General features: G+C 41.5%; 1 protein-coding gene across 6 annotated transcripts in view; it reads right to left on the bottom strand.

The window, feature by feature from the left end:
• TANC1 (tetratricopeptide repeat, ankyrin repeat and coiled-coil containing 1) overlaps positions 1–21,429 on the bottom strand; it is a 238,939-nt gene that overhangs the window by 177,283 nt on the left and 40,227 nt on the right. For 5 of the 6 annotated variants that reach the window (XM_042994515.1, XM_042994519.1, XM_042994522.1 and 2 more), the window contains exon 2: positions 6,443–6,552. The exons of the other annotated variant lie outside the window; for it this stretch is intronic. The gene's annotated coding sequence lies outside the window, so the exon portion shown is untranslated. The remainder of the gene's footprint in view (positions 1–6,442; positions 6,553–21,429) is intronic. 6 annotated transcript variants of the gene reach the window in all.

Raw genomic sequence — 21,429 nt, 5'->3', positions numbered from 1 at the left:
ACATAGTAGTGGAAGTCCTAGCCACAACAGTCAGACAACAAAAAGAAGTAAAAGGAAACCAAATCAATACAGAAGAAGTAAAACTTTTAACTGTTTGCAGATTACAGGATATTGTATATACAAAACCTAAAAGACTCCATCAAAAAACTGCTAGAACCAATAAACAAATTCAGTAAAGTCTCAGGATACAAAGTCAATGTATAGAAATCTGTTGCATTTCTATACATTAAAAATGAAGCAGAAGAGTAAGGAATCAATCCCATATACAATTGCTCAAAAAAACAATACGATACCTAGGATTAAACCTAACCAAAGTGGTGAAAAGACCTATACTCCGAAAAGTATAAAATACTGATGAAAAAAACTGAAGACAAGGCGAAAAAAAATGGAAAGACGTTCCATGCTCAAGGACTGGCTAGCTCAGCAAGTAGAGCATGCAACTCTTTATCTCAGGGTTGTTAAGAGCCCCCACTTGGGTGTAGAGATTACTTACAATCTTTTTTTTTTTTTAATTTTTTTTAATGTTTATTTATTTTTGAGACAGAGAGAGACAGAGCATGAACAGGGGAGGGTCAGAGAGAGGGAACACAGAATCCGAAACCGGCTCCAGGCTCTGAGCTGTCAGCACAGAGCCCGACGCGAGGCTCGAACTCACGGACCGCGAGATCACGACCTGAGCCGAAGTCGGCCGCTTAACCGACTGAGCCACCCAGGCGCCCCAAGATTATTTATAATCTTAAAACAAAACAAAACAAAACAAAAACAAAACAAAACAAAAAAACCAAAGTTGTAGTAATCAAAACAGTATGGTACTGGCACAAAAACAGACACACAGATAAATAGAACAGAGTAGAAAATCCGGAAATAAACCCAAAATTATATGGTCAATCTTCAACAAAGCAGGAAAGAATATCCAATGGGATAAAGAAAGTCTCTTCATCAAAAGGTGCTGGGAAAACTGGATACCAACATGGTAGACAATGAAATTGGACCAGTTTCTTACCCCATACACAAAAATAAATTCAAAATGGATTAAAGATCTAAATGCAAGACCTGAAACCATAAAAATCTTCAAAGAACACAGACTTAAGTAACCTCCTTGACATCAGCCCTAGCAACTTCTTTTTAGATAGGTCTCATGAGGCAAGAAAAACAAAAGCAAAAATAAACTAATGGGTTTACATCAAAATGAAAAGCTTCTGCACAGCGAAGGAAACAACAAAAATAAAAGACAACTACAGAATGAGAGAAGATATTTGCGAATGACTTAATGCAATACAGGGTTAGTATCCAAAATATATAAAGAACTTCTACAACTCAACACACAAAAAACAAATAATCCAGTTAAGAAATGGGCAGAAGACAGGGTGCCTGGGTGGCTCAGTCAAACATCCGACTCTTGGTTTTGGCTCAGGTCACATTTCGCAGTTTCATGAATCTGAGCCCTGCATCATCAGGTTCTGTGCTGGCGGCACAGAGCTCGCTTAGGATTCTCTCTCTCTCCCCTTCTCTCTCTACCCCTCCCCAACTTGTGCTGTCTCAGTCTCTATCAAATAAATAAACTTAAGAACAAACAAACAAACAAAAACAAAAAAAGGAATGGGCAGAAGACATAAACAGACATTTCTCCAAAGAAGACATACAGATGGCCAACCCATGAAAGAATGCTCATCATCACTTACCAGGGAAATGCAAATCAATAAGCTATCACCTCACACTCGTCAGAATGGCTAAAATCAACAACACAAGAAATGACAGGTGTTGGCAAGGATGTGGAGATAAAGGAACCCTAGTGCACTATTGGTAGGAATGCAAACTGGTGCTGCTACTGTGGAAAACAATATGGAGGTTCCTCAAAAATTTTTAAATGTAACTACCTTATGATCCAGCAATTGCACTACTGGCTATTTACTCAAAGAGTACAAAAACACTAATCCAAAGGAATACATGCACACCTATGTTTATATCAACATTATCAACAATAGCCAAATTACAACTGATGAGTGGATAAAGAAGATGAGGTTATGTATACACACACACACATATATATATATGTATATGTATATATACATACACCTACATATGTATATGTATATACATACAACAGAATATTACTCAACCATAAAAAAGAATGAAATCTTGCCATCTGCAACAACATGGAGCTAGATATTAAAATGCTAAGCGAAGTAAGTCAGAGAAAAGGCAAATATCTATGATTTCACTCACATGTGGAATTTAAGAAACAAAAATGAGCAAAGGAAAAAAATGAGAGAGACAAACCAAGAAACAGACTCTTAATTATAGATAACTGATGGTTACCAGAGGGGAAGTGGGCAGGGAGGGGTGAAAGAGATGATGAGGATTAAGGAGTGCACTGGTAATGATGAGCACCAATCGGTGTATGGAAGTGTTGAATCACTATATTGTACACTTGAAACTAATATAAATACTGTATGCTAACTAAATGTAATTATAAAGTAAAAACTTAAAGAGAGGCTCATCTGAGCAGTCAATTATTGACATCCACAACTAATCATTTCCCCCAAAACGCACCCAAATTTTAGAGCACTTTTTCTTCTGCTATCCCACCTGTTTCTCATAAGAACTCTGGGAGGATAAGCAGCATGATCCCACCATCCTAACCTTGGCTACCTAGCTAATGCACATCTAAGAACCAGGAACTGAACCCAGATAAAGCCACAGAAGACATGGTCCATGGCTTTGCCATTAAGAATCTTGTCTTTACAGATACCATATGGTTTCACTCTTATGTGGATCCTGAGAAACTTAACAGAAACCCATGGGGGAGGGGAAGGAAAAAAAAAAAAGAGGTTAGAGTGGGAGAGAGCCAAAGCATAAAAGACTGTTAAAAACTGAGAACAAACTGAGGGTTGATGGAGGGTGGGAGGGAGGGGAGGGTGGGTGATGGGTATTGAGGAGGGCACCTTTTGGGATGAGCACTGGGTGTTGTATGGAAACCAATTTGACAATAAATTTCATATATTTAAAACAAAAAAAAAAAAAAAAAAAAGAATCTTGTCTTTAGCAGTGCCTGGGTGGCTCAGTTGGTTAAGTGTCTAACTCTTGATTTCAGCTCAGGTAATGATCTCACCGTTCTTGGGATCAAGCCCTGTGTCGGGCTCTGCACTCACAGCACAGATCCTTCTTGGGATTCTCTCTCTCCTACTCTCTCTGCCCCTTCCTCGTTTGTGTGTGCACTCTCTCTCTCAGGATAAACGAATAAACACTTTTTTAGAAAGTCCCCATTTAAAAAAAAATCTTGCCTTTAGCACCTACTATTATGAAAAAATATAGGACACACAAATTTGAATAACACCCAGTTCCTCAACAAAGTCAACCTACCAACCAGAGGTCTACAATGGCACTGTGGCATTATGGGAACACAGCAAGACATGGTGACATGGTGTTAAAGGCTTTGGAGTCAGGCAGACCAACCCACAGGTTTAAAATCCCCCCATCCCAACCCCACCATGCTTTACTTGCCCTGTGATCCTAGGCCAGTAATTTAATCTCTCTGAACCTTAGAGTCCTCATTTATAACAGAGATAATATGCCACAGAATAGTTGTGAAAATTAGAAATAACATGACAACATATGTAGGCCTACGCTGAGCATAAAATGTGTATTATATAAATGGTCACAATTGTCTCATGTTATTCTATCTGCTTATACAAACCAAACTGCAACTTTTAATACTTATAATATTTAAATGTCAGTGGACTGGCCTTTTCCTTTATTATTTAGGTTATTAAAGTGATAGAACTTAATTGCAAATTAAGATATGGGCTGACTGAGGGAGGATGAAGGATGAGTCACATTTCTGGCTTGAATAGTGCCAATGACCAATGTGGGAAAAGCAGACAGAAGCCTAGAGATGAGGTGCCTTGTAGAGGCAGGGGAGGGGGCAGGGATGCAAATATCAGAAATGGTGCAAAAGGGGCACCTAGGTGGCTCAGTCAGTTGATCATCCGACTTCAGCTCAGGGCATGATCTTACAGTTCATGAGTTCGAGCCCTTCATTGGGCTCGCTGCTGTCAGTGCAGAGCCACCTTCAGATCCTCTGCCCCCACTCCTGCCCCTCCTCCGCTCATGCTCTCTCAAAACTAAATAAGTCAGTAGTATCAAGTGCTACAGAAAAGTCACGCCAAGAGTCCTAGCAGAGGTCATTTGTAACCTTAACAAGAGCAGTTTCCATGAAGTTGAGGCAATAAAAAACAGATAATAGGCCATCTGTGAAGTCCTACTAAACAGTAAGATTCTTTGATCTTGAAAAGAAACCTATTCTCTGTCAAATCAATTAAACTATTAAAACCTCAAGTAACAAATTGCAAGGTTTTCTTCCAGAGAAAGGGAATTTGCAAAAAAGACATAGTTAAAAAACATTTAACTTGATCTTTGCTATTAAGCTCCTATCTACTTCCTGAAGATGGTCCCAGGGAAGGAATAAAGAAAAATTAGCTAATTCTCTACCACCAAGAAACGTCCCGGAAGGGGAAAAAAATGTATACCTTACTAAATAAATTTCCTGTCAAATAAATCTCTAAGGGCAATATATTTAAATTGCTATTTCAATATTACTTTGAAAATGGTGTCACCACAGGTCAAAAAGCTTTGGTTTCAATATGCAAATCTCTGCATACTTTGGGTGAAATTCCATTTAAGCAGATTTCCACCTGGATTTCTAAATAAGCCCTAACTCTTATTAAATTTAGAAAATTGTTCTTCAATGTCATTTTTTCTCGTTCTTTGTACACTTACAACCATAGAAAGTGTTGTCTCCCAGGCAATTTTAACTTAAAGTTATAAAATGGTTCTACAATACAAATTATGGCACAACAAGGGAATGTTTGGCTTGGCTGTATAAACTGGTTAAACTAGTTAGTAGAGTTCAAAAATAATTCCCCCAAACATCTGCTCAGCCTAAGAAAGAACTTCTTTGTTTTTAAGTCTACTCCACATACAAATATTTTTCAAGAAGTTATACACTATCACCTCTTGAGGAGCTTTTAAAAAAGCAAACATAAATAGTAAGGACTCCCTCCCCATCCTCAAAATTCTAGCTTAGCACACCTGGGGGCGGGGGGGGGGGGGAGGGGGGGGGAGTCCCGGTATTCTAATTTCTAAAGCTTCATGTTAGATTCTGATGTGTATTCCCCAGCCATGCTCCTTCTGACAAGCTTTACTTTTTGTCAGGATCCCCCAAAGTTTTAGGGGCAATGTGACCACTGTGTTCTTCATGGAAGAGTGAGGCATGGCAGGAGGGGTGAGTACAGGATATGAAATCCTGCCAGCAAGCCACACAAGACAGATGGCATAGTGCACCTGCACGTTGCATGCACGTTTCGAGAATTCACGGAAGTTTGGAGGCAGCTTTAACCTTGACCCTCATCTCCTATGGGGGCCCCTTCCACCACTCAGAGAGGAGAAGGAATATGGAGTGGTCTTCAGAACCCTCAGTCAACCACTCTGTCCTGGACCTCCTAGGGATTCCTGCTCCACGGTCTCAACTGTGAGCAGTGGAGGATAAATAACAACCCTCCAAGCTGGGCTCACTTAAGATGGGATTGAAGATTCTGTTCTCAGCCAACTCTCTTCTTAAAGGAAAGAGCGAATATTTGAGCCCTACTAACTGTTACACATTAGAGATAGGGAATATAACAATGTGAACAGAACGAAAGTTTTATATATGTATTTTTTTTTTATCATTTGTTTATTTTTGAGAGAGAGATTGAAAGAGAGTAAAAGAGGGGCAGAGAGAGAGGGAGACAGAGGATCCAAAGCAGGCTCTGTGCTGACAGCAGAGAGCCTAACAAGGGGCTTGAAATCACAAAGATTTCATGCAAGATCATGCCCTGAGCCAACATCAGACGCTTAACTGACTGAGCCACCCAGGTGCCCCTGAAAAGAACAAAAGTTTTAGCCATCGGGAGCCTCCAGCTTCACCAAAACCCTTGAGGTAGGTATTTTTGTTTCAAAATTTACATATAGAACTGCAGTACAGGAAAACCATAGTACAGAGTTCCTAAAGGAACACAACTAAACAATCCTCCTTGAAACCCAGAAAAGAGAAGAGACACAACTCAGAATAACTTAACAGGACTTCTGTATTTGCAAACTGTCAGCACTAAGGTATTAAGCTATTCACACAACACGTACTAAATGTTTTCACTGGAAAAGTACCATGCTAGGAACCATAAAGAGAGACCCAAAAACTCAGAAAAGTTCTGGAAAAAAATGTATTGAAGCATCCCTATTAACAAGAGGGTTTTCACCTAGTAATTAAGACACCAATTTTAAAAATTTCTTCTTAAATTTGACTAAAAAGCCAATTTACTTCCAAAGTCCTCAAAATTTTCAGAGAATAACCAATCTTGGAAAAGGTGGTCTGTCAGAGGATGGGTTTGCCATGGATCTCACTCACCTTGCCTCACCCTAGACTCCACTTGTTTGCAACAGAAAGAAGCTGGCTCACTCGGGGTGCACCCAGAAACTTCCTCGGGACAAGTCAACCACAGAAAGCTAGAAAGAGAACTGGAAAAAAGACAACATGTGAGCACATTCACCCTAGGAGATGAGAAGCAAAGAGTTTACAAAACCAGCCACAACCTCCCTGAAACTCCCAACCAAGCCATGATGGAGACAAAAGAGACGTCAACCCATATACATACTCTTAACAGAGGAGAAAGCACGTTGAGGGGATGGCAAAACTGAGAAAATTTGTTCTTTCTTCTGATGCCCCCTATCCAAGCTGACCGGGGACATTTACTGAAAGTTCCTTGTCTTGAGCAAGGTACTGAAGTATCTGTTTACTTCTCCTAGCTCAGGTTTTAAGTGAGGCTAATCGGTTTGCAACCCAGTACACAAAGACATGTTTCAAAGGTTTGAGATAAGGAGCCCAGAACCTCTCTAAAACACTCAGGGTGCTGAAGTTCCCACACTTCCTGCCTCACTCTTCACAGATCCCAGCTCTGGACACAGCTCACTCTGAACACACCGCTCAATTTCACACCTCTGCTCTCCCAGGTCCCTCATCCTGAAGCACCTCTCTTGCACTTTGGAAATTAGTCATCCTCCACACACAGCTCAAACACCCCCACTGCATGCCCTGCCCCACACCTACAGCATCCCACCAGCCCGTCCTCTGAGCTCAAAAAGCCTCTCGGGGATCTGAGTTCTAGCATCTGTTTCCTTCTGCCTTGACCTCCCCTCCTACCAGTCTCCCCAGGGCTGGTGTTACCTGTCACCCCCTATCCCAACCTCCTGCTCTTGTCACAAGAAGATGCCGACCGCAGGCTTGTTGAAAGAAGAACTCCAATAAGAGGTTCCCCATGACTGACTCAGTCTCTTTCCCTGGGAAATGCTCTTCTACAAGGGCGCTATCCATGCTCAACCACACCAGCCATCAGGCTCAGTCCAAGTCAATGCCTTCGAGGCTTCACTGCCTAATAGGACAGAATCATGTGTAGTCACGTTTAGGCCAACAAAAGCACCTTGGCAGGGCAGCAGAATATAATAGGTTTGTGCATGCAAAGGCTGGGTGGAGGCCTTTTCTCCCCTTTAAGTCTGTTTAATGAGGAGCTCTAAAAGACATGCCCCCCTTGCCCACCAGGACTTCAAAGATGAGAACGGAGCACAGGAGCCTTTCTCTAGGAGGAAACCAGGGACAGAGGCAGGGCACAGGTTCACGTCTTCCTCCGCTTCAGAGACAACAGAGATCTCACTGAAGCAGAACGTGGAGGAGAAACCTACACGAACCAGGTGATCGCGCTTGGGTCAGATGTTTCCTCCAAAAGAGTCTCATCTCACGTCTAGTGACAGCCAACAAATGCTACCAAGTCTTCCAGGCACCCCAGACCTTTCTTCCACCAGGTTGCTGACCTCACTTGTAGTATTTAAGCATTCACTGCAGGACAGCACCACCTGGTGAACAGCAGCTCAAATATCTCAGGGCGTCTTCCTATTATTTGCCCATAATAGGGATCACCTGCCTCTCTACGGAGGGTTCTGGCAGCTAGGGAGGGAATCCATCTCACAGCTGGTGTGAGTACTTCAGCCAACCTCCTTTCTTAAAACACACCTCAGCAGAAAAGGCAGGCTTCTCATCTGTCCCAACCACACCGACACACAAGTATAAAAGAATATCCATCACAGCCTAGACATGCCGGCTGTCAGGCAGACCTGCCCAGAGGACCCACAGATGTGTGGGCACCCTTAAAATTACATCTGTAACAGGTTATGCACACACTTTCCCTCTGGCCCCTTCTCCACCTAGAACAACCCATCTGTTACACAACTTCTGTAAGGACAGGGGGAAATGCCCTTTCTAAGTTCAAGACCACAAAGGCACCACTATAAATTATGGAGTTACAGTGGTCCCAAAGGGAGGCGGCTTCCGGTGAGAAGGAGGACTGTCCCTATAGTCTGTTTTTGTGGTGATGAGATCACAGAGTTTAGATTCTGTATTTGGCCCTACATGGGTTTTCAGGGCCATGTTCAGTAATTACAGAAAGGAAAAAGGGAGGTCAATGAGACCAGAGGAACTCTGAGTGGTGTTTGAGAAGTTACTTATAACTGCAGTTACATCACTCACCTACCCAAACTCAGAACAGACCCTATGCCTGGACTTTTCACCTTTTGTCCTTCAGAATCTGTATTAGATTAAAGTGGAACTGTCTACTTTTTACTTGTTTTTGTTTCATTATTCCTCCATTCAAAGGGATCCATTCATTTTCAATGCATAATCTGAAATTTGGGCCCAAGAAAGTTTTGAAAACCAAGCATTATGTGATAAAATATTCTCACGTAAAATCCAAAAGACCACAAAGTACACTTATTGGGAAAATTTTTATGGAACATAAAACATAGGAGTTTAGAGCCCAGGTGAATGATAACCCTCACCTGCCAATCACTAGTTTTTACTTTGCAGATCTAATCTCCAATTGGCTCCTAAAAAAATCAAACAAAAATAAAACAAACAATAAAACTTAAAATGCTTTTGAGAATTTTTAGGGTCTACTTCCTGCCAAACTTTCTTACTCGCTTTCAAGGATGAACAAAGAGACTCCCAAGTTGTTCATCCAATAGAAGTTAAGTATTCACCAAAAAATTTTCTTTTTTACCTCTCAAGTTTCTCCCTCAACGCTAGCAGTGGGCCTCTTCAGCCAACAAAACAAGGACTACTGTATGTGTTCATGGACTAAAGTGTGTGGCCACTCGTTCGTGTGACAGTCCACCAGCTCTGGTTGTACAGGGTTCTGCAGCACCGAATGCTGCTCCATTAGAACGTGAGGCCCAGAGAGGTGATGAAGGTCACAGCCTGCTGGGTCTGAGAGTTCACAGAGGTGCAAGTCACAATCAGCTAGCTGCATGGACAGAATGGAAAACAATACCACAGAAATGCTAAAGCAAGGAAAAGAATGTTCTCAGTTTTTTTTGTTTTGTTTCATTTTGAATGCTGGTGCTTAATAGAAAGCAGGCTTATATAAAGGAGGAAGACAGGGGGAAGGACAACCTGGGGACTCGACATGCATTTGAAACACGAGCAGCAAAAAGCATTATTTTAAAATACTACCTATGTTCATTCTAAATCCTGCAGCTTCCATTTCCCTTAAGACACATGTACAGCTAATATCATTACATCTAACTTACAGTGAGGTGGCCACCAGATCAGAATCTCCTGGCAAGCTTTAAAAGTTCTGACGCCCGGAAGAATGGAAACGGAATCTCCGGGGATGAGGCTCAACTGTTGATACTTCATAAAGCTGACCAGCTGACCTTAATGTATAGCCAGGACTGTGAACCACCACCCCTGCCCTATCCCCAGAGTGTTTTCTTTTTTCTTGAAGGTATGGGGGCAGCAGTAAACATTTATGCCTAAAATAAGGGGTGGCAGGACAAACAGATGGACCGAGGAGAGGGCTGGAGGAAGCTGAAATGAGTAACAACTTGCAGCTGGTGATCACTAAAGTGAGTGCAAGGTGTGCCTGCAGGGCACACTCTCTCAGGGAGAAGACATGGGGGGGGGGGGGGGGAAGCCTGGGTCATTCCCCAAGTACGCTCTGGATGGCCCTGCCATGGGGATGACAAGAGGTAACAATTCAAAGCTCATCTGTAAAGAACATCCCTAGGTTAAGTGTCTGGTATGTAAGAAGTGATTATATAACATGATGGTTTTCATATGTGAAGAATCAACTAAACTGTATTTACCGCTATGATTTCTCCTGGTCCTTTTGCTAACAGTATTAACAGGTTTGTTGTTGTTTTTCTTTAACTGATGATGCATATTTCCTTGCTCACCAAATCTAACAATGCACATACTCATTAAGAGATAACGCCTGGAGTTACAGCACCCAAAAAACAGAACTGCCCTAGACATAAAACCAGCTGGCTCATAAGGGGCTGAACCCAGATGTGATTTCAATTAGCATCATTATGTTCTATGACGTGACAGTGACTGGCTAGGGAGGAGAACGTGGGTATCAGGGTGAAGGGTGAGGACGGCAGGAACTGTCTCCAGTTGAGGAGCTTATTCTCATGTCCATGTTCTTTAATTCTTAGGGCAACCTGCTCTCCATTCATCCTTCTGAAATAGTGACAAAAATCAGGCAGCCCAGCTTGGATGCCTCCTTCCCAATTCCTGTGTCTCATGGAGGAATTAATCAGCTTTGCCTAATTCATCCTTGACCAATATTTCCTAAAATATGTCCTGCAGGCCAGTGTACCCGAATGATCTGGGCCATCCCTGGAGACCACCCCAGACCACATAAGAAGGGGATCATACTATCTGGAGTAGTGCCCAAAAGTCTACATTTTAATCAACTACACAGACACAACAGTGAACCAGTCAAAAACTCTCCTCCATTTCTCCTTTGAAATGGGTTTACCAGATGCGCTGCTAAACCTCTCCATAACCTCTGCCACTTCCTCACTGGGGTTACATTCTCCCAGTGTGGCTGTTTTCTCCAATGTCACTGCATGGCCACTTTCTCAGATACCGCTTGGACCCCAGCACAGCCAGCTCAAAGTTCCTGACTCAAGTCACACCCAACGCAAAACTTCTCTAGTACTTTCACTTTAGGATTTCGGGTCTGTTAGTTCTCTCTCCCAACTACACATTCAGCTTCTTGAAGGCAAGCTCCACATAATCCCTCGGTATCTTCCACAGAGATCAGTCCATCTTAGGTTTCAAGAATAATGGTTGACAGACCAATCCCTTGCCTCAGCCCTGGGTTTTTCCTTCATTCACCTTCTCATTTTCCCTGAGAAAAATTCATTCTCTCCTCTCCACAATAAAATTGCTTCAGGCACAGGTGGGGGGAAAATTTTACACACTATTGGGGGTAGTAGGAAAGGGACAGAAGTCATAAGCTAACAATCTCAACTATCCAGCAAATAGCTACAAACCAAAATTTAGTCTTTGCTGCTGCCAAAATCTGTGAATAAATTCACACACAGCTCAAAAGAGAACTCCCCAGCCTCTCCCCACCTTGATCCAGCAGCACCTTTTTCGCAGGCCCTCCTGAGAGCTATTTTACTCCTCTTTTAGATAGGATTCTAACAGGAGGAAAATATTTGGTTTCCCCGACCACCGTAAATTAAGAGGGTGGTTGGTGACTGCTAGATCAAGGCATAATGACAGCCCTGAGAAATTATGACTGACAGGAGACAATTTATAAAATCCCAAATAGTAGATTATAATTTAAATATAGTTATAGTTTAAATAGCCTTTCAATCCCCAAAAGTGTCCAAGGACACCAAAACAAGGCATTCCAAAAAAACACAATCAGTGGCCCTGAAAGATTATGCTGGGCGCTAGGAAAAGGTTATTTCACTTTTAGTGGGTCTACAAGATACTCTGTCGAGGAGAGAAGATGCTCACATGGCCACCCTCTGTCCCTAAGACCCATGTGTTCTCAAAAATAAGAACGGGCACTGTATCCAACTGCAATGCACTGTCTCTATGCGGTCTCCAACAGCACTGAACACCAGGACAGACTTTCAGAGGCAGGAACACAACCCTCAGCATTGCCATTCTGATCAGAAACCTTCCATCTGGCTACTCCCATACTCTCCACACACTAGTCACTTCCCATCTATCTTTTCTTGTATTTGTAAACTACGCACCTTACCAGATTTAAGCATCCTTGAACAGGGGAGTCTGGGTAGCTCAGTTGGCTGAGCGACCAACTTCAGCTCAGGTTATGATCTCATGGTCCATGGGTTCAAGCCCCGCATTGGGCTCTGTGCTCACAGCTCAGAGCCTGGAATCTGCTTTGGATTCTGTGTGTCTCTCTCTCTCCCCCTCCCCACTTGTGCACTCACATTCTCTCTCTCTCTCTCAAAAATAAACAAGTCTTAAAAATTAAAAAAATAAACATCCTTGAGCACAGGAACACCATGTATGGACACCATGCCCCCCATCTCTGCATCTCACAGCTGATGCTCCTGACCCTGTGTCAGTTCACTTAATCTAGAAGCCCTATAGGCCAGATAATCTTAAGGAAAGAGGGATTTAAGTAAGTGTGTTTTAAGATAGCCCAAGCATCTCTTCCTTTTTTTTTTTTTTTTTTTTAATTTTAATTCCAGTATAGGTAACATAAGCCCTAGCATTTCTACGGTCTTTAAAGATACAGATTTTCCTGCTCTCTTAAGGAGCTAAAAAATAAAAGTTTAAATGTTAGGATTCAACAATGGGACAAGCTTTGGTTTATCTTGGAATCTAATCCATATGGGATATGGAGCCAAGGAATAAATTCTGCACCACTGCAGGTACCTATCTGAACCACAAAGGTGAGGGTGAGTTTTTCCTTCATCTAAAAGCAACCCAACCTCAAATGGCTTCAATTAGTTATCTATTCAGAACTGATCATTGGGTAACTTCCCATTTTTGTCTTGATAAGTAATAGCACTCACAAGTACTGATTTGTTTTGGGATTAGTAAAGAGAGTACTTTAATGAACTTATTTTGTAGTTCCATAAATGAAAGGTCATGATTTACACTTTGTTCAAGGAATTTTTTTATCTAAAGTTAACTATCTACACTTAACTCTAAACTGAGTTAAAAACTAAATCTTATTTCCAGATTCACAAAAACAATTCTCAGTTTTGTTTCAGGCTCATTGTTGAATATGTCCCTTACATTCAGACCCATTCATTGTACAAACAGGCTACAATGACCTACCAGGGTACTGACGATCTATTTTAGGAGGGTGGAGGTCAAGGTTGTCAGGACATCCAGGCCTAGTCTGCTGTTTTCAGCTTCTACAGCCCTTCCTTCCCACAGCTGAAGCCTCTTGACCCTTGCCCCACCCTCCCTGGCTGGCTCAACCCAGCGGGAATTTCTAGAATAGAGATTTAAACAGTTTGGGCCAAGTTGCTTTTGCTGCTTAACAGGCCCTGACCTTGTGTCTAGTGACTCGACTTCTTTCTCCCGCATTCCACAGGCCTAACTCACCCTCTAGCTCAGTTCTGATAAACTGCAAGACTCTGGGGGCTGAGGTGCTTCCTTGCTCTTAGCAATCATCCAGGGGACCAGAGGTCTTCTCTAAACCCACGGGGGGCATGAGTACCCATGTCAGGAGACTCTGATGTTCTGGGCCACTCTAGACCACTGTCTCCCAGACCACTAGCACTAAAGACCCCTGTTCTTTCCTCCTGGTACACTAGACTTCCTCCCAGCTGCACAGTAGGTCTGTTGCCCCCAATACATGTCCCCCACCACTAGGCGTGGAGTTTCAGGCCCAAACCGGGCCTCAGAAGGAAATTACTCGGATCACACAAAGCTGAGGGTCCCCTGGCCAGAACACAAATAAGTCACAAGATCTGGATCTTAACCTATCAGAAATTAAAATCCCAGCAACAAAACATCAACAAAGCAAGAGAAAACAGAACATGTCTGTTTCTATTAAAATATACAATAAATGCATAAAAATGCCCCCATGCTGACCACGGGTATGCTGAAGCCATAACACCCTCATTCACTAATTCTAAGGTGAAACCTGAGGAAAATCAGAGAAATGGCATCAAACTGCATCTTCCCTGGATGGAAGGGAGCGAAAAGGCTTCTACAAACCACTCCAAAGCTAACACCGGTGGCTACTAAAATTACAAATACAAAAACAATGAGGTAGGTCTTCTCTCCACAGAAATCAAGTCCTGTTCTAAAACCCTGTTAACAAAGCTAAATTTATATATACATTTTTATCAACATCTGAAAAAAAAAAATCAGACATTAAAAACTCTAGCTAGCTAAACTGTATTCCAATTCAAAATAACATGAAAAACAGCAACCTTCATTTTCTGGTCAAAGCTTATTTTTGTAATACCTATCATTTTCTACAGAATTCTAGCATTTTCTGCTTTCCGCCACCATTTTATAGAAAGTCTTTTCCCTCTTGGCTTTATATCTTTGCTTTTTGATCTTGTTAACAATCCTGAAAATTCCAACCTTGCAATTTTTTCAGTCCTGGGAAGAAATAACACACAGTCATTTAAAAACCAAAAGCAGTGTCAACACTTCCTCAATGACACAGCTGCTGTGACTGACCAGTGAAAAAAAGCTTGTTTTTCTTTTTTTCTTTTTGGAAAATGATGACTTTGCCTCAAAATAATTCTCAAAGTTACTGAACACATGATCAAAAACAGTAAGGCATTAGTAAAGCAAAAAGTACTAACTACCTATGATAAAACACAGTGAAATAAATACATGAACAAGAGGGACTGTGGAAGGGAACAAAATTGTGTGTGTGTGTGTGTGTGTGTGTGTGTGTGTGTGTGTGTGGCATATATTCCAGCATTCCAGCAACCCCACTTCCAGGTATTTATCCATAAGAACTGAAATCAGGACCCCAAAGAGAGATCCATACTTCAGTGTTCATTTCAGCGTTACTGGTAATAGCCAAGACTGTAGAAGCAACCTAACTGTCCCCTGACAGATGAATGGATAAAGAAACTGAGGTACAGACACACATAGACTATTATTCAGCCCTAAAAAAAAAAAAAAAAAAAAAAAAAAAGGAGGGGCACCTGGGTGGCTCAGTCAGTGGAATGTCCTTCACTCAGGTCATGATCTCACAGTTTGTCAGATCAAGTCCTGAATTGAGCTCTGCACTGACAGTGTGGAGCTTGTTTGGGATTCTCTCTCTCTCCCTCTCTCTCTGCCCCTCCCCCACTTGCACACGTGCTCTCTCCCTCTCTCTCAAAATAAATAAAATAAACATTTTAAAAAAAGAAGGAAATCCTGTCACATACTAAAACATGGATGAAACTGGAGGGTTATGCTAAGTGAAATAAGCCAGTCACAGAAGGTCAAATACTGTGTGGTCCCATACTAGGTATCTAAAGTAGTCAAACTCACAGAGGCAGAAAGGAGAATGGCTGGTTGCCAGGGGCTGAAGGGAGGGGGAAACAGGGAAATGTTGCTCACTGGATATAAAGTTTCACTTGTATGAAATGAAAAAGTTGGAGCGATCTGCTGTACAACATTGTGCCTATAGTTAAAAATACTATAAAGCACACTTAAAAATTTGTTTGTTTAAAGAGTAGATCTCATGTTATGTACGTGTGGGTGTTTTACCACAATTTACAAAAAAAAAAAAAAAGAAGAAGAAGAAAAAAGCTCAGCAATTCAGATTATGCTGGCTTCAAAGTTCCCATCCCTTCTACTGCTTCATACTGCCTTCATGCAAATGAAGTATATAGGATATAGATTAGCATATAATTAAAGGCCAGGAAGAATGGAGAGGGGACAGAGAACCAAAGAAGGCTCAAGTAGTTGAGGAAAGCATCAAAATGGAGGGTAACTCAGGCCAACCCCTGGAGGATTAAGCTGAGCATGTGGAGCCTGCAACGAGCCTGGCATGTGAATCTGGACAGACACTAAGCTGGTCCAAGCCAAGAAGGCATGCTAGGAAAGAGCTTTCAAAGGCTGCGGGGGTAATACTATGTAGCACGAACTCCACACTTGCAGCCCATAAATTAGTCACTGACAGCTAGAAATTGAAGCAAAACCAAAGGAACTGGTCAGAGTATCCTAAGCCATTTATAATCTAGCTCTCAGAGTCTGAGTTTTTCCAAATCCAGGAAAAGTACGTAATATAAAAAATCATAAGACACAGCTCTCCAACAGGGCCAGTCTGAGTTAAAATGATCAGAAGACCAAATAAAGTGTATGACATTTCTTAAGAAAGGAATAAAAATATGGTATTAGAGTAATGCCCCATTTATCCAACATCTTTGAAAAATTAGGTATGCTAAATAAAGTCATCTTTTAGATAATGAAATGGTTCCCTTTAAGTATAAAACCTGTATTAACAGGGAACATCTGCATGTGGACTGGTGTTGAACAGATATTATGGAAATACCCTTATTTTATTGTGTGATAATGGCATGGGGGGATCTTATCAATTAGAGATGCATACTGAACTCTTTACAAGTAAAATTATATAATGTCTGGAATTTGCTTTTAAAACAGTCCAAACATGGGCGCCTGGGTGGCTCAGTCGGCTAAGCATCCGACTTCGGCTTAGGTCATGATCTCACGGTTTGTGGGTTCCAGCCCCTCATGGGGCTCTGTGCTGACAACTCAGAGTCTGGAGCCTGCTTCAGATTCTGTGTCTCCGCCTCTCTCTCTGCCCCTCCCCTGCTCACACTCTCTCTCTCTCAAAAATAAATATTAAAAAAATTTTTTTAAATAATAAAATGGTCTAACCACATAAAAAACAGTGAAGGGTTAGTAAAACAAGACTGGCAAAATAGTAGTGTTTGTGAAGCTGGTTGATCGGTATACAGCAGTTCATTATATTCTCACTACTTGTATGTTTTTGATGATTTTTATAATAACTTTTAAAAGCCCAAGTTACGCATTTGGAATAGAATTTTCTCTAACATTTATAACCCTGATTCCAGCCACCTTATTAGTGTACACAGGTCTCTCTCAACCTGGGGTATCTTTTTATTCCACTTGGACAAATCCTATTCACTCCCCAAGACCCCATCACCTTACGTTTACTCCAGAGAAGAGGTCTCAATTTTCCCTCTGCTCCCACTATATCCCATTCATCTCTACTCTGTACCCCTTATTATACTGTCTTGTATTTACAGATAAAACCATCCACCCTCTTAGCCTGTCAGAAAGGGACCCTAGGGGCGCCTGGGTGGCTCAGTCGGTTAAGCGTCCGACTTCGGCTCAGGTCACGATCTCGCAGTCCGTGAGTTCGAGCCCCACATCAGGCTCTGGGCAGATGGCTCAGAGCCTGGAGCCTGTTTCCGATTCTGTGTCTCCCTCTCTCTCTGCCCCTCCCCCGTTCATGCTCTGTCTCTCTCTGTCTCAAAAATAAATAAACGTTAAAAAAAAAAAAAATTTAAAAAAAAAAAGAAAGGGACCCTAATTTATCATCATACGCCCAGAGCTTGGCACATAGTACACACCAAATAAATATTTGGGAATATAACAAGACCTAACCTGGAGGCATCACAAAAACCCAGTTACCATCCTGCCAAGGGATCTCAGAAAAGCCTGGCAGGCTGCACAGCATGTGTTCTTCCCAAGCTGATGTCCTTACACAGCCAAGCATGTCTACAATTTCCAGACTGTCATTTCTATGGAAAGAATCCCTGAACACATTTCAATGCTCACAATTCAAATGACCTCCAAATAAAAGAGCTCCTGGACTCAGGAGATAGGTGCACGTAAACTCACATGAACTACGTCTTCTGGACTGCTCAGAGGGCTTTTCTGCTTAATTCCAAAATTGTAACTGTGTTCAGGATAACTAGATTGCCAGGTGATACATAACTGTTCCTGTGCAGTATCTACATCTCCTGCCTGAGTGTAGACCACTAAGAACGCCAAGCTGAGAGAGGGTGGTACTCTAGCCACTCCCTTGACAAGCAGTATCATCTCAATGGAGTTGTGTCATCCCCATCACCCAACCTCCGCCACCAGTAGGCTTCAAGTCTTAATGATCCAAGAAGAAATACCTCCAAAGGCTGTTGTGAGCAAGTAACATCACATATATCCAACCAGGGTTTTCAAACCCATTTTGACATAGCAGAACTCTTTTCTTCTATAATCTTGAAATGCCGAAAAAAGACACCGATTAATTTATCTAGGAAAAATTTTCAGCTTAAGTTTTTAAGTTTAAACATTTAAAGTTTAAACATTTAAAAATGTTTATTTATTTTGAGAGAGAGAGTGTGCACGCGCACGCACATGAGCGGGGGAGGGACAGAGAGAGACAGAGAGAGAGAGAATCCCAAGCAGGCTCCTCACTGTCAGCACAGAGCATGTCGCAAGAGATGCTTGAGATCACAACCTGAGCTGAAACAAAGAGTTGGACGCTTAACCAACTGAGCCACCCAAGCACCCCTCAAGTTTTTAAGTTTTTTAAATGGGAGTTTACAAGTCCCCTTTCCAGTCCTCAAACTTTGACCCAAGGCCTGTATCACATACTCTAGTCCTTAATTATATGTCACTCCATAGTGTTTATCCTTCTCTTGCATGTGGATCATCTGGTAAAGTAGAAAAGACAGGAATTCTGAAGTCAAAGTAATCTAGATTCTTGTGCTGGCTTGTCAATATCTTTCATATACTCTTTTTTTTTTTTAATTCTAGAGCAATATCGTTGGGGTGTGTGCAGGAGACATTAAATTTGAAAAAAAACATTTAGGTTCGGCAATTCCTTCAGTTTTAATTTCAGTTGCATTTTGTTCCATTTAAATAAAACTAAATTTACCGTCTCATTTTAAATGTGTGCAGTAAAGCTCTGAATGGTAAAAATTACTCTTCTTTCTTTTTTTTTTTTTAATTTGTACCAAAAGCATAGATTACTTTTGTCATCAGGAAAATAACTTAAAAAAAAAAAAAGCCTTAATATTTTTCAGTTGAATGAGAGAAGTATCCAAGCCCCGCCCTCCAGCTTCAAATGTAGACTTGAAAACCAGACACCTACCAAGTATGGGCAAAGGATCAAATATTAGATTAATGTGATGAATACTGTATCATCTGTAAATTACCTGTTGTAAGTTAACCATTCTCCTTACATTCTCATTTACAGTATTCTCTGTGGGATGATCAGATATTTCAGTTTAGGGTTCTGTGCTAATTAGGTAAGGACTTGGGTATCTTTTCTTTCTTTCTTATTTTTTTTTTTAAGATTTTATTTTTTTAGTAATCTCTACACCCAACTTGTGGCTCGAACCCACAACCCTGAGATCAAGAGTCACACGCTCCACCAACTGAGCCATCCAGGCAGGCGCCCCCTTGTGTATATTTTCTTAGCCTCATGTAACTCCAGACTCCAGGCATCTCACAAAGGCACAACAGATGATCCAAAACCACACCTGTACTAACAAACCATTTCAAATATCCTAGTAACATTCCATAGCTCAGAAGCTATTTATAGGAATGATAACACATTACACTTTAAGTTAACAAGCCCTACTTTCCCACAGATGACAGAAAGATCCAAGTAGCAGTACTATGGTGTCTAGAAAAAGACCATGGAACCAGAGGTCAGGAAAAAGGAGACACAGGCTACAGCCACTCAACAGACATTTATGTCCAAAAGGGTTCTGGCTATACCACTCAACAGATGTATGATCTTGAACTAGGCTCTTAAATTCACTGGCCCTAATCAGCTTCATATGCAAAGTCAGCAAATTGGATTAGGTGTGTACAACCACTTCCAATTCTAAAATTCAATCTAAATCCAAATTCTTAACCGACTGAATGTAAAGAAATAGGCGTGTACAATCCTTAACATTTTGGCTAGCTTACAGTAAGCATGTCAAAAATGCTAGCAGCTGTTGTTAGAATAAGGAGGTTTAGGTTTATGTGTGTTGTACACAGCATATATTTGAATTTCTCTGGTGTGATTTTCTAAAGGAAAAAAAAAAAAACACTTTAAAGTCTTATTTTAATCAGCACTGTTAAGTCAAAAAAGCCCAAAATGAAACAATAAACTATGAAGCTCTACAGGAAAGGACATGAACCTCTCAAAATCGACTGGCTTTGTTTTGTTTTAAATTAGACTTTCAGTGAACTCTTGCGGCACGCAGGAAGAAATCATGAGTGCTGTAGAGACTCACTCAGTGCACATTCACTAAACATTGCTCTGTGAAAGCTGTGGCTGGGGAAGCAAAGATCAGCAAAGACCTGCCTATGGGTCCAAACGATGGCAAGTGTTGACAGTGCCAGAGACACTCTGTTGAGGGGCCTGGACAAGTAAAAGGTTATCCAGAAACTCCAGTAGCAGGCTACAGAAATTCTGTTCCGCCCACATGCTTTGTTTTTGTTTTTAATCAGGTTAGGTTGCCGAGACCGAGGAATAGCAAGGTCGTACCTAAAGAAGGGATTCTGGCTTCTCTTGGAAATTTAGAAGTGCCAGCAGTACCGAGCTCACATTCCCACTCAGCAGCATCTCCACATCTACCACTCCCTTAATTAACCCCAACACAGGGGTTAAGAATCAGATGCCATCTATGGTCAGCTCACTCTGTCCCAGGCTCAGGATTCCATTTTCCTTTGTCCATGCCACCTGCACACAACAAAGGAGCTTCTTAGGAGTCCAGGCTCTGGCACAGAGACTACTGAGCTGAATCTCCGCTCTGCCATATACGAGCCAGGTCATTATCTCAGACAAATAATTCATCTCTCAGTTTCCCTCTGCAAAACTGGGATATGAATAGTAGTTACCTCATGGCGCTGGGGTGAGGGGAGATATGTAGTCACCTGCAAAGTGCTTAGAGCTGTACCTGATAGACAGCAACTGCTTTATAAATATCAGATGTTACTACTGGCTGGCCCCTGAAGGCATATGAGTTTTGAACTTCTGTCCTACAGCTTTAATATCCTCAAGTTATCTACTATATTATTTTATGATCAAAGAGAGAATGGCATATGGTGAAAGCTATTCAGATACAACTTAAGAATTGCCAAACCTGCCAGATACAAAGGACAAATATTATACGATTGTACTTACAAACGGTACCCAGAATAGAGTCAGAGAGTCAGAAAGCAGAATTCCTATTAGAGGGGCATGGAGAAGGGGGAAAGGGGGGAATGAGGGCTTAGTGTTCAATGTCACAGCAATGTTAGAGTTTCTCTTGGGAATGATGAAAAAGTTCTGGAGATGGAAGGTGGTGATGACTGGGCAACAATTTGAATGTTCTTGATGCCACTGAAGTATATACTTAAAAATGGTTAAAATGTCAATTTTGCTGTGTATATTTTAGCATGATTTTTAAAAATTAATTATTAGAGGGGTGCCTGGCCAGCCCAGTAGGGGAAGAAGCATGCAACTCTAGATCTCAGGGTTGTGAGTTCGAGCCCCACGTTGGGTGTAGATATTACTTAAAAAGAAAATATTAAAAAAAAAATGAATTAGCAGAGCCTACACAATTTAGTCT

This window comes from Panthera tigris, chromosome C1 (genome assembly GCF_018350195.1).
Source record: "Panthera tigris isolate Pti1 chromosome C1, P.tigris_Pti1_mat1.1, whole genome shotgun sequence".
NCBI lineage: Eukaryota > Metazoa > Chordata > Mammalia > Carnivora > Felidae > Panthera > Panthera tigris.
This window is presented reverse-complemented; position numbering and strand designations above follow the sequence as displayed.